The following is a 12,479-nucleotide window of genomic DNA, read 5'->3' as shown; positions in this document are numbered from 1 at the left end:
ACTGGAGTGGGTAGCCTTTCCCTTCTTCAGGGGATCTTTTCAACCCAGGGATCGAACCCAGGTCTCCCACATCGCAGGCAGATTCTTTACCAGCTGAGCCACAAGGGAAGTGAAGAATACAAAGGCACCACTCATTTTCCTCTGTCTCTGAATTTGCCTAGTCTGGAAATTTCATATGGATGGAATTATATAGTATTTGTCCTTTTGAGTCTGGCTTCTTTTATTTAGTATAATGTTTCTGGCTCATCTATTTTGTTGTATATATCAGTATTTTATTCCTTTTATTAAAGAATACTATGCCACTTTATGGATTTACCACATTTTATTTATCCATTCATCAGTTGATGGATGCTTGGTTGTTTCCTATAGTTCATCGCTTTTAATTACTGTGTGCTAATTTATTTGCTGTGTGCCAAGGTGTCATCCCTTGTGGCTCAGATGGTAAATCCCCATGCAATGTGGGAGATCCAGGTTCGATCCCTGGGTAGGGAAGATCCCCTGGAGAAGGGAATGGCTACCCACTCCAGTATTCTTGACTGGAAAATTCCATGGACAGAGGAGCCTGGTGGGCTACAATCCATGGGATCGCAAAGAGTCATACTCGATCGAGTGACTAACGCACAAAGTGTCTTCATGGATCACAGCCTTGTCATGGTGAAGGGGCTTGTGTAACTCGAAGTTATAATCCATGGTGTGCAGGGCCACCCAAGATGGGCTGACTCAACAGACATGAATTTGAGCAAACTCCAGGAGACAGTGGAGGATAGAGGCGCCTGGTGGACTACAGTCCATGGGGTTGAAGAGTCAGACACAACTTAGCAGCTGAACAATAACAAGGTGTCTGTAATTCTTCCTCCAGAATGGATTCCACATCAGCCAGGAAGAGACCAGGACACCCACAGAGCTCCCTGTGTTTGGTTAACTGTAGAAGACAGATCCTTTAATGACTGTCACCAATGGCTCACACTTGCAAACTTCTCCAGGATGTGTCACTGGGCGATCACAACCAACTTGCCTAGAGGTGTCTGAGGGTTATGCCGCCACCTAGAGCCAATGACTAGCTGTTGTCTATTCTCCTTGAAGTAGGTGGTCTCCACTGAGCTGAAAGGCAGGTCTGGATTTCTGGTCTGGTGACCACCGGTTGGATGGTGGAGGGAGTGACAGACATGGAATGAAGAAGATTTGGAAGGGGTAGGAGTAAAAGTTGGGTCTTTCCTTCTCACTTTTTAAATACAGAGCTTGGCTTCCTGCACTTCTTCTTTGCAGACATCTTTCCTCTTCCATTATAAGAAATAATAAACTCAAAGTACACAAATATTAATAATACACAGATATATTCTTTTTAAAAAATTAAAGATAAATCTCCAATTATTGTTTCTATCCATGTGTCCTGTTTAGTTCCTTCCCTCTGAAGTTCCCACTCTCTGAGTCTCAATTTCCTCAATCTATAAAATGGAAATACAACATTACTTACATTACAGGGTTATTGTTAGGATGAAATGAGTTATGCGCAAAGTACTTCAAAGAGTGCTTGGTATGTGGTAAGTGCCAGGTAAGTGCTAGCTGTTATTACTTCTTCACACCTGTGGGAAAAGTGTTGCACTGTTTTGCATATTAAAAAAAATAATGATCAATTATACTTCAATAAAAAAAATACTTAAGGTCCAGAAAAAAAAAACATAATGGTTTCATAATGAAAAAACAAACCCACAATCAGCACTTTGTGTTTTAACTCAATAATGTGCTTCAAAGATAGCTCCCTATCGGTCCAGATCTATCGAACTCTTTTTGAACTGATGCTTAGTGTTCCATCTTATAGACAGTTTTCTGAAATAGCCCCCCTACTAATGGACAATTAGGGAGTTTCCAGTTTCTCACAACTACAATGCAACAGCCTACTAATTGATATCCCTATTTCCACTCTCGTTCCCCATCCCCCTGTTTTCAGCATAGAAGCCAGAGTTATCCCATTAGAAGTAGAGAGTAAATCAATGCTCAAAACCCTCCCAGGACTCCCACCTTATTCAGAGTAAAAATGAATTTCTTTACTAAGGCCCACTTGATCTACATCCTGCCTGTGAATATCTCTGGCCTCATTTCCTGAAACTCTCCTCCTTTCTGTTTGATCCAGCCACCCTGTGTGTGTGTTAGTCCCTTAATCCTGTCTGACTCTTTTCGACCCATGGACTGTAGCCTGCCAGGATCCTCTGTCCATGGAATTCTCCAGGCAAGAATACTGGAGTGGATTGCCATTCCCTTCACCACCAACCACCCTGACTTCCTAGCTATTTCTAAAACATTCCTCTCTGCTCATGCCTTTGCACTGTCTGTTACTTCTGCCTAGAACACTCTTCCTTAAGATATCTGCATAACTTACTCCTCCTTCTTCAGGTCTTCATCCAAATGTCCCTGAACTACCCTATTTATATTTACCCCTTTTACATGGATAAGGCTAAAAGAGTCATGACTGAAATTGTGGATCAAGCCAACCAGATGTATCTGTGTTTCTTTCAGGTCTAAAATTCTTTGGTGATTTCAGACCTTGATGTCTCCTATTCATAAATAATGGGAACTTGAGACCCATCATACCATATTAATGGATGCAGAGGGACTCTCTGGGGCCAGGCTTACCTCTTGGTAATTTGGGAGGACTTGGGAAGTTCTTGCACACAGCCTTCTGGCATTGGTTCATTCATTCACTGAGCACTTTCTGCCTAGTAGGCCCTGAACACAGCACAGCTTTGATACCCCTTCTCTTCTAATATAAAACAAGCACATTTACCTTCCCTGCCCATGGCCCTGCATGTACCTGGAGGTCAGTGAACTGCCAAAGCCTAGGCAGGCCCTGTCCTCCCTTTGTCTCTGTCCAGCCCTCTGTTTCTCCTCTTCTTTTCATCCACCCTTAGGGGCCTGGTGAGCAGACAGCTTTGCATTTATCACCTATTATGAGATATCATTTACATTATGAGATCTCATTTATGAGATACTTATTTATTTACCTTGTTTAGTGTCTGTCTTCTCCACTAGTATGTCAGCTCCCTGAAGACAGAGATTTTTGTCTGTCTTTTAACTACTGCATCCCCTCAGCACAGCGACTGACACATAGTAGGCGCTCCGTAAATGTTGCAGAGACTGTGTCTTCATGTGAAAGTTGATAGGTGTGTCTCTTGGAACTAAATCTAGAAATAGAAGTTCTAGGTTGCAGGGCACACATGTTTGACATTTTAAATAGATGTTGCCAAGTTGCCCTTTAAAACAGCTGAACCCATCCATTCGCCCATCTTCTGAGTTACCTTGTAAATTATTGATACCATCACACTTTTAATTTTGGTCAGTCTGATGGGCGAAAGACAATACTTGTTTGTTTCATTAACTTAAAATTAAATTTCAGCATTACTGCTGAGACCAAGCATCTTTTCATGTCTTAATGGCCAGTTTTGTTACTTCTTCTACGAATTGCCTTCCCTCCCACTCCCATGCCTATGGAGCTTTTGTCCTCTTATCACTGATTCTTGCTGCTGCTGCTGCTGCTGCTAAGTCGCTTCAGTTGTGTCCGACTCTGTGCGACCCCATAGACAGCAGCCCACCAGGCTCCCCGGTCCCTGGGATTCTCCAGGCAAGAACACTGGAGTGGGTTGCCATTTCCTTCTTCAATGCATAAAAGCGAAAAGTGAAAGTGAAGTCGCTCAGTCGTGTCCGACTCTTAGCGACCCCGTGGACTGCAGCCTACCAGGCTCCTCTGTCCATGGGATTTTCCAGGCAAGAGTAGTGGAGTGGGGTGCCATTGCCTTCCCCTATCACTGATTCTTAGGAGGGTTTTGTTGTTGTTGTTTGCATTTTGTTAGATGTTTTGGAAATATTTGATTTTGTTGTTGTTTTTTTTTTAAATAATTTTATTATTTATTTATGGCTGTGTTGGGTCTTCATTGCTACTCTCTAGTTGTGGTGCAGGGCTTCTCGCTGTGGTGACTTCTCTGGTTGCAGAACAGCGGCTTTCGAGCTCATGAGCTCAGTGGGGTTTGTTGCCTTGAGGCATGTGGGATCTTAGTTCCTGGACCAGGGATTGAACCGGCGTCCTGTACACTGGCAGGTGGATTCTTAACCACGAGACCAGGAGGGAAGTCCCTGTTTGTTTTGCTCTTGTCAAACAGAATTTTAAAGTTTTGATTTGGTCAGTCTTTTCCTTTATGTCTCAGTTTTTTTCTTTTATCTTACTTTAAAATTTCCTATATGATGTCATATTTTTAGCTGTAAAATTTTTAATTATTTTATATCTTTAGGGTTTTAATTCATCTGAACTTTGTTTTTGTAAATAGTACTGGATAAAAATCTAACATAATATTTTCCCCAAATGAAAAGCAAATGTCCCAAATCCATTATTTGTTCCATTTGATTTGAAATTCTACTCAGCATTTACTAAATTCTGATATCCATGGGTCTGTGTCTGCACTCTTAAATTCTTCTACTGATCTTTTGCTGTTGTTAACAAAATTTCTGTGCCAGTATCCTACTTTAAAAAATTGTGGAAAATTTCAAATGCATATATGTTTGAATATGTATATACGTGGGCTTCCCAGGTGGTGCTAGTGCTAAAGAACTTTCCCACCAATACAGGAAACATAAGAGATGCAACTTTGACCCCTGGGTCAGGAAGATCCCCTGGAGGAGGGCGCGGCAACCCACTCCAGTGTTCTTAACTTGGAAATTCCCATGGAGAGAGGGGCCTGGTGGGCTATAGTTCATTGGGTCGCAAAGAATCAGGCATGAAGTGACTTGGCACGCATGCACGCATGTATATATGTATCATGAACCTGTCAGTCAGGTTTTTTAAAAATGTTTTACTTATTTATTTGGCTGCACTAGGTCTTAGTTGGGGCAAATGGGATCTTTGGTCTTCATTGCAGCATGCGGCATCTTTAGTTGTGGCCTGTGGGATCTAGTTCCCTTACCAGGGATTGAACCGGGATCCCTGCATTGGGAGCATGGAGTCTTCAGCCACTGGACCACTAGGGAAAACCTCCTGTTACTCAGTTTTAACAATTATCAATTTGTGGCTAACCTTGTTTCAGCTATATTCCCATTTTCTCTTCTTGGCATACTCCAGATTATTTTGAAGCAAATTCTAGAGTTATTTCATCCTTACCCTTTCTCTATGTATCTCTAGAAATAAGGAATACTGAAAAACAAAAACAAACCAAAAAACTCTACTCTTGCTGTATTTTGCTTATTTTTTTTTCTGTTTATTTTTTGAAAAAACTAGATCTTTAGTCTTCTTGTTGTCTAGTTGTCCCAGCTGGATTTTGCTGATTGTATCCTCATGGAATCAATGAATGATACTTTAAAAATTATAATTTTGTAATATGTTAATATTTATGAGATCTGGTATGGCAATTCCCCCTATTATTTTTCAAAAGTCAGATGCCAATTCTTCTATTTTTTTCTTCCATGTGAATTTTAAAGTCAATTTGGCAAATTCCATGACAAACATGTATTGGATTTTCATTAGAATTGTATTTAACTTTTAATATGGAGAATTTACAGTATTAGATCGCACCATTCATTAACAACATATATGAAAGCGTGAGTCACCCAGTCACATCTGACTCTTTGTAACCCCATGGACTGTAGCCCACCAGGCTCCTCTGTCCATGGAATTCTCCAGGCAAGAATACTGGAGTAGGCAGACATTCCCTTTTCCAGGAAATCTTTTCAACTCAGGGATCGAACCCAGGTCTCCTGTACTGCAGGCAGATTCTGTATGGTCTGAGTCACCAGGGACACCCAAGCCTTATTTAATTATTTTTATAGTTATTCAACAAAGTTTCAGTTTTAAAATTTCCTGTAAAAGTTTTAGGCTTATTTGTTAAAACTTTTGTAGCTTTTTAAAATTATGAACACTGATCTTTTTTAAAAAATTTATGTATTTTTACTAAGCATAATTTACATATAGTAAAATACACAAATCTTAAAGGTACAACTTACCAAATTTTACCTATTATACATCAGTGTAACCATCAGATCCAGATATGGAACATCTATATCACTCCAGAAAGTTCCTCAGATTTGTGTCCTTTTGAAGAAAAAGTTAGTTTATCCCCATTCCAAACTGAAGATTATACAAAATCCAATATATTAAAAAAAAAGAAATTTGTCAGGTTGAGAAGAGGAGCCCCCCTCCCACCCGCCCCGCTCCCTACTTGTGCAGAACCCTGAGGGGTGTTGGAGGCCAAGTTTGATAATCCATTCTTCTCCACAACCCCCTCAAAACATATTTTAAAAAATATGTGTTTATATTCACATGAATATTTTGAGGGTGCATGGAATTCTAGACCCAAGCTATCCAATACAATATTTAAATGCAAATTAGTTAAGTTTAAATAAAATTAAATGTTCCCTTCTGCAGTTGCCTTTTCCACATTTTGAATGTTCAGTAGCCATGCGGTGTCACTGTGTTGGACCACACGGGGTAGAAGAGTTCCATTACCACAGAAAGTTCTATGGGGCAGCACTGATCCAGAGAGTTCATTAGCTTCGCAAAAGCATCCATGACCAGAAAATGTTGAGACACTAGGTCAAGTCCGTGAAACTTATCTTTAAGGAGCCAGAAATTTCTCTGGAGAGCCCAAAGCTCATGGTTGTGACAGAGGCTATGGTCTGCCATGAGTAATCTTTTTGCTCCAAAAGTCCAGCCCTAAAAGCCGTTAAAATATATCCAGATTTTATGCTTTAGTGACCATCTCCTCCCTTTTTTCTTAGAGAGGGACATCTGAATTCTAATAATATTTGCCATGAGAAAGGTGTTCTTGGCGCCCCAGAGCCTCTGTGCTCAGTGTGAGGCACAGTGTGAAGTCGGAAGGTGTGGCAGTGACATTGTCCTTTGGTGTGTGGTCGTTCTAGGTGGGCGAGGCGCTCCTGGAAAACGCACCGGGCTCTTGTTGCAGACGGAGAATATCCAGGAGGGCGCAGTCGACTTTAAGGAGAAGTAACACGCTGCAACAGAGCGGACCATCCCTCCGCACCTAGGATTCCTGGGCCACTCGGGTAACGTGGCGCCAGAATCTGCCGCAGGCATCTCAGCCTCACAGAATGCTGGGTGGAATAACAGGGGTCCTGGGAGAATCTAGAGCCAAGACCATCCGGCTCAAACCCTTCTTGTCAACACAAATAGGTCCCGAGACCTGAGATTTTGTCAGTGTCACTTGGTTTAGAGCAGGGGTCTCAAAACTCAGTGGGCATCAGTATCACCTGAGGGGCTGATAGAAAACACAGATTGCTGTGCCTACTCTCAGAGTTTCTGATTCAATAAGTCTCACGTGGGACCTAAAATTTACATTTCTAACAAGTTTCCAACTATACTGATCATCTAGTTCTTTGAGAACTACTGGTTTGGAGTAATGCTTCTCAATCCCGGCTGCCTATGAGAATTGCCTGGGCACTTGAAAGTACCACAGACTAAAACAAAATTCCGAGGGGGGTGTGTGTGGGATGAAGGTTGATCTTTTTGTTCTTGTTGCTGCTATTACCTCCTAAGTGATTATTGATGATAAATAGGACTAGATGTTCTTAATGCAAATCCCATCTTCTCCACTCAAAAAAAATGTGATTTTAAACAAGTTTACTCAACTTCTCTAAGCCTTGGTTTTCTCTTCTACAATATGAGGGTAATACAACCAAGGATGTTGGAATTAAAGCAGAAAAGAACAATCCTCTAAAAACCGTGGCTTCAGGCACTAACATCCGGGCGTGGACTTGGATGAAAAGTTTGAGAGACTCCACAGTTGGCAAAGAATCTAAGGGCCAGTCTATGTCGCATTGCAGGGTGCGTGCTAAGTCGCTTCAGTTGTGTCCTACTCTTTGAGACCTATGGACGTTAGCCCGCCAGGCTCCTCTGTCCATGGGATTCTCCAGCAAGTACTGGAGTGTGTTGTCAAGCTCTCTTCAAGAAAGGAAAGGACGTGTCCGACTCTTACTGTAGCCTATCAGGCTCCTCCATCTATGGGATTTTCCAGGCAAGAGTGCTGGAGTGGATTGCCATTTCCTTCTCCTGGGGATCTTCCCGACCCAGGAATCAAACCCGGGTTTCCCGCATTGCGGGCAGACGTTTTACTGTCTGAGCCACCAGGGAAGCCTCTTCAAGAGGATCTTCCCAACCCAGAGATCGAACCCGTATCTCTTCTGTCTCCCGCATCGGCAGGCGGATTTTTAACCACCTATCCCAAATAGTTTGTAGCGGAGCATTCTGGGCTTTGTAGTAACTTCGTTCGTCGAGTTGTTGCAACCGGCTCTCGCAGTTACACTACATTTCCCAGAAGCCTTCGGGGCCGGTTGTTTGCTTGTCCCTCACCCTGACTTCCGGCGTCGCCAGGATCTAAGGGGCCAATCGGAAGGCTGGGATTGCCGGTTCCCGGCACGCTGATTGGTGCGTTTGTGCAGAGTCGGCGTTCAAATTTTTCAACGGTACTGAATGAGTCCCGCGGCGGGTCTTCGCGGCGGTCGGTTGACAGCGCTGGGCTGAGGTGAGCAGTGAGGAGGGAAGAGGAGCAATTGGGGCGCCTGGCGGTCTTCACCCTAATTTCAAGCGACTGGAGGTCTCCGCGTGCAGGGCGCAGCTCCTGGGACGTGTACTGCGGGGGTGCCGCCCTCACCCGCGGTGCAGGAGCGGAGCTTCCGGCCTCCCTTCCCTTCGCTACAGGATTTCCCCGTGAAGTTCGGCGGACCGGGTCTAGCAGGCTGTGTTAGCAGGTAGAGGTGGAGGCCAGCGTGGGAAATGGAGGAATTAGGGCGAGGCTGTGGGCTAAGGGTAATGACAATTATATTATTACCCAGCACACAGGCAATTAGAGCTTACTGGACTCAGCACTGTGTGTTTTTTCATTTAATTTTCTTCCCAAGCCAGTGAAGTCGGTGCTAGTCTTAGCACTCGTTTATAGGAGGGGAAATGAGGCCCGTAATCTAGATAAATTTCTAGAAATGGGTGATACAGTAGCCCGCCCTCAAGACGTGGCGTTTGGTGGAGGAAAACAGGTGTGGCTACGAAACAACTGCATCTCATAACTATTTTGTAAAATAGAAAGGTAAAGGAAGTGAGAACATAATTGAAGGCGTGTAATTCGACTTAACTTTCTGTTGGGGGATTTAAAATTCATTCGGTTTTATCAGCTCTCCCCCTTTGTGTGCATCACGGGGTATTGCCTTTCTGATTTCCTGTCTTAAAACACTTAACAGATTGGAGTGGAAAGAAAAAGTGAACCAGATTATAATATTGTAGGATTGTTTTTCTCCCTGTTTTCTTCATTGCTGCTGCTGCTGCTAAGTCGCTTCAGTCGTGTCCGGCTCTGTGCGACCCCGTAGACGGCAGCCCACCAGGCTCCTTTGTCCACGGGATTCTCCAGGCAAGAATACTGGAGTGGGTTGTCATTTCCTTCCCCGGTTTTCTTCATTAGTGGTTTCTTTTTCTCACAATTTTCTAGTACTTAGGTACCAAGAACTTCCAATCAGTCCTGCTTAGGACAAGATAGCATCTGAGTGCTCTACAGATTTTGCTTTATGATCATCACTTGGAGTTTGCCCTGATTCAGCCTTACCTTGTCTTGATAATCTATGGCCTGTCTTTGAAATTGTCTCATGAGATGTCAAAATTCGAACTATTTGCTGCAATACTAAGAATATTTTTGTGTTGCAGCCTCAGTGTATCACACCCCCTGTCAAGCCACCCCTAAATCAAACTTGAGTCCCTTTGGTTGGTTGTTTTGGTTTTGTACTGTGGGCGTGTCAATTCAGTATTAGGTTGTCACTCTTGGGATCAAAATTATTGTGACTCCTAGCTCACTTAGCTAATTGATCTTTGAGGTTATTTATACTCTGTGCTCAGATTGGTGTAAGATACTGTGTGTGTACAGTCAAAGGGTTTCTGGTATGCTTGAGGACAAAAGTCCGATTCAAGTTGACAAGTGACAATTAGAACAAGACAAGATAGCATCTGCATATTCTAGTTTTTGTATTGTAAGCACCTGGCAGTTTAGAGATAAGGGAGATTGTTGAGGCTTAAAACAGGCAAAGGTAGCTTTGGGGAGCAGGGGGGACGCAAACTGCTCTTGATAGAGTTCGGTTAGGAACCAAGGCAGTCTTGGTGCATGGAAACCACCCATTCAATATCTGTTGAATTGGAAAGGCAAGGAGGTGTTACCTTAAATTGACTACAAAATTTCAGGTATGAAAAACTGAGTATATTGAATTAGATTGATAAATTTGTTTAAATCTTCAAGTCATTTAAATAAAATAGTTATTTTGGCCAGCCTTATGCTTAAGTCTGTGCATTCTGACCTTAATAAAGTTACCTTATCCTGTAGCTGCAATTAAGTTTCAATAGGTGACAAGATTAGTGGAAGGGTCCTTTATTTCTTAGGCACCAGGAGAGGGTCAGAGTTCTCCCATATTTCCTATGTGTATTTTTTCTTTAGCCTTTCCCTAATTCTTTTGAAATTGTTGGGGAGGAAAGGAGGAGGAGAGTTTTGTGGGTTTTTTTTTTTTTTTTGAAAGTTTTGAGGTGTTTTTTTTTTTCCAAGTCTTTAGTTTATGGCTGAATTGCGTCTTCATTGCGGCACATGTGCTCTTCGTTTTGCTGTGCTCAGGCTTTCTCTAGTTGTGGTGTGCGGGTGTCTTCTCTTGTGGACCTTAAGGCATGTAAGCTTCAGTAGTTGTGGCTTGTAGGCTTAGTTGCTCCATGGCATGTGGCATCCTAGGTCCCGGACCAGGGATTAAACCCATGTCCCCTGCATTGACAGGCAGATTCCCAACCTCTTGACCACCAGGGAAGTCCCCAAGAGGAGAGATTTAAATGTCCTTTGGCAAACAAATTTTCTTTGCCGTGGGTAAAGGTAGGAAGCAGAGTTTACTCCAGGGACATTGAACAACCCAATTAATTCTGTGAATAGATCTGTGTTTGAGACAGTTCACCTGCCAAGGTACTTTGTGAAGAAAGTATAGGTAACTGGAAGGGGTTCTTTTTTTGTTTGTTTGCGTAAAGAAACTTGGGGGAAATTAAGGTTAGTGAGAAAGATATAAAATTGTATGTAGGAGCAAACTTTAGAAATTTTTTTAATAAAATGCTGTTTCTCCTTTTTTAAATTTAAAAAGGTAGTAAATTTTTTTCATATACAGTGTGCCTACACTTTGTCCTGATATTTGAATAGGACACACACTAATGACCCCTTGATGTTAGTGTTCCTCAGTTGCAGACTGTGGAGAGGTTGCTTTGAAGTGGAAGTATGTAACAGCAAAAACACAGGGGCATAGCACATATACCCTAAAAAACTTTAAGAACACTTTTACACTAATGAAACAATAATATGTTAAGTTTGGTGTTTAGGGGGCATCATGCTATTTAGACCTTAGCTCTCGGAAGTACTCTGGTTTTAAGCATGGTTATCCTTGGTGTTTTTTACCACCCCTTCTGTTCTCTGCTAACCTTTTTTGCTACGAAGAACTTAAACCTGTTTCATCATCTTTCTGCTTCTTTCAGATTCTGGAAAAGAAGTATTTTCTGGACTTCAGAATTTCAGAAGAGAGGTGAAAGAGTATATTGCAACTTTGAATAAAGTCTGTAGTCAGGGGTACTGACCAGATTAAACCACAGGTAAGGCTGTGTTCACAGTGTTACATTGAAAAACAAGGGGACCACTAATAGCTTAAAAATTATTTAAATAATTTTCATTCATCTTTGTAATAACATTTTGGAATAAAATTTATTTAATATGGAAAAGAAAATAATGTCACCCACTATCCTGCTTCTCAGATAAATTATGGCTAGCATTTTGGTAGATCTCCTTCCAATTTGCGGGGGGACTGGGTAACGTATATTTAGTTTCAAGAAATCACGCACTAATAACTATCATTTTTTTCCACTTTATAATTAGGCTATGAAAATTTTGTCATTTCATTAAAATTTTCTGTAACATAATTTTAATGGTTAATATATCATTCCATTATATGGTTCTGCTGTAGTATTTTATCCAGTTGAATCACTGATCAAAAAGAATGGATATTTTTATAAGACTTTCGTACGAAACAACAAATTGCCTCATAGGAAAATTGTGCTGATTTACCTATCCACTGACAGTGTACATCACACAAGCACAATTTTACATTTATAAAAAATTTAATATTTAGATTCACAAGGTGCAAAAATCAAAGTAATATAAAAAAATTTAGCATTCAAAATCTTCCAACCCTGTCACTGTCTATCTCACCCCTTGCCACCTCATTGGTAATCACTTTTTGGGGTGTCTGCTTTCCAAGCTGGAGAAGGAAACGGCAGCCCACTCCAGTATTCTTGCCTGGAAAATCCCATGGATGGCGGAGCCTGGTAGGCTACCGTCCATGGGGTCGCAAAGAGTCGGACACGACTGAGCAACTTCACTTCACTTCACTTCACTTCTGCTTTCCAAACCAGACACCTTTTGAGGGATATCATTCTCTGT

General features: G+C 41.9%; 1 protein-coding gene across 7 annotated transcripts in view; it reads left to right on the top strand.

The window, feature by feature from the left end:
- The first annotated feature begins 8,364 nt into the window (after positions 1–8,364).
- The window catches only part of TPX2 (TPX2 microtubule nucleation factor), a 51,472-nt gene continuing 47,357 nt past the window's right edge, over positions 8,365–12,479 (top strand). For 4 of the 7 annotated variants that reach the window (XM_025263696.2, XM_006064435.3, XM_044927758.1 and 1 more), the window contains exons 1-2: positions 8,523–8,742; positions 11,522–11,635. The gene's annotated coding sequence lies outside the window, so the exon portion shown is untranslated. The other 3 variants (XM_006064434.3, XM_044927759.1, XM_044927757.1) reach the window with 1 other exon arrangement.

The sequence above is a fragment of the Bubalus bubalis genome, chromosome 14 (genome assembly GCF_019923935.1).
Source record: "Bubalus bubalis isolate 160015118507 breed Murrah chromosome 14, NDDB_SH_1, whole genome shotgun sequence".
Lineage (NCBI taxonomy): Eukaryota > Metazoa > Chordata > Mammalia > Artiodactyla > Bovidae > Bubalus > Bubalus bubalis.
The sequence above is the reverse complement of the archived record's forward strand: the minus strand, read 5'-3'. Positions and strand labels throughout refer to the sequence as shown.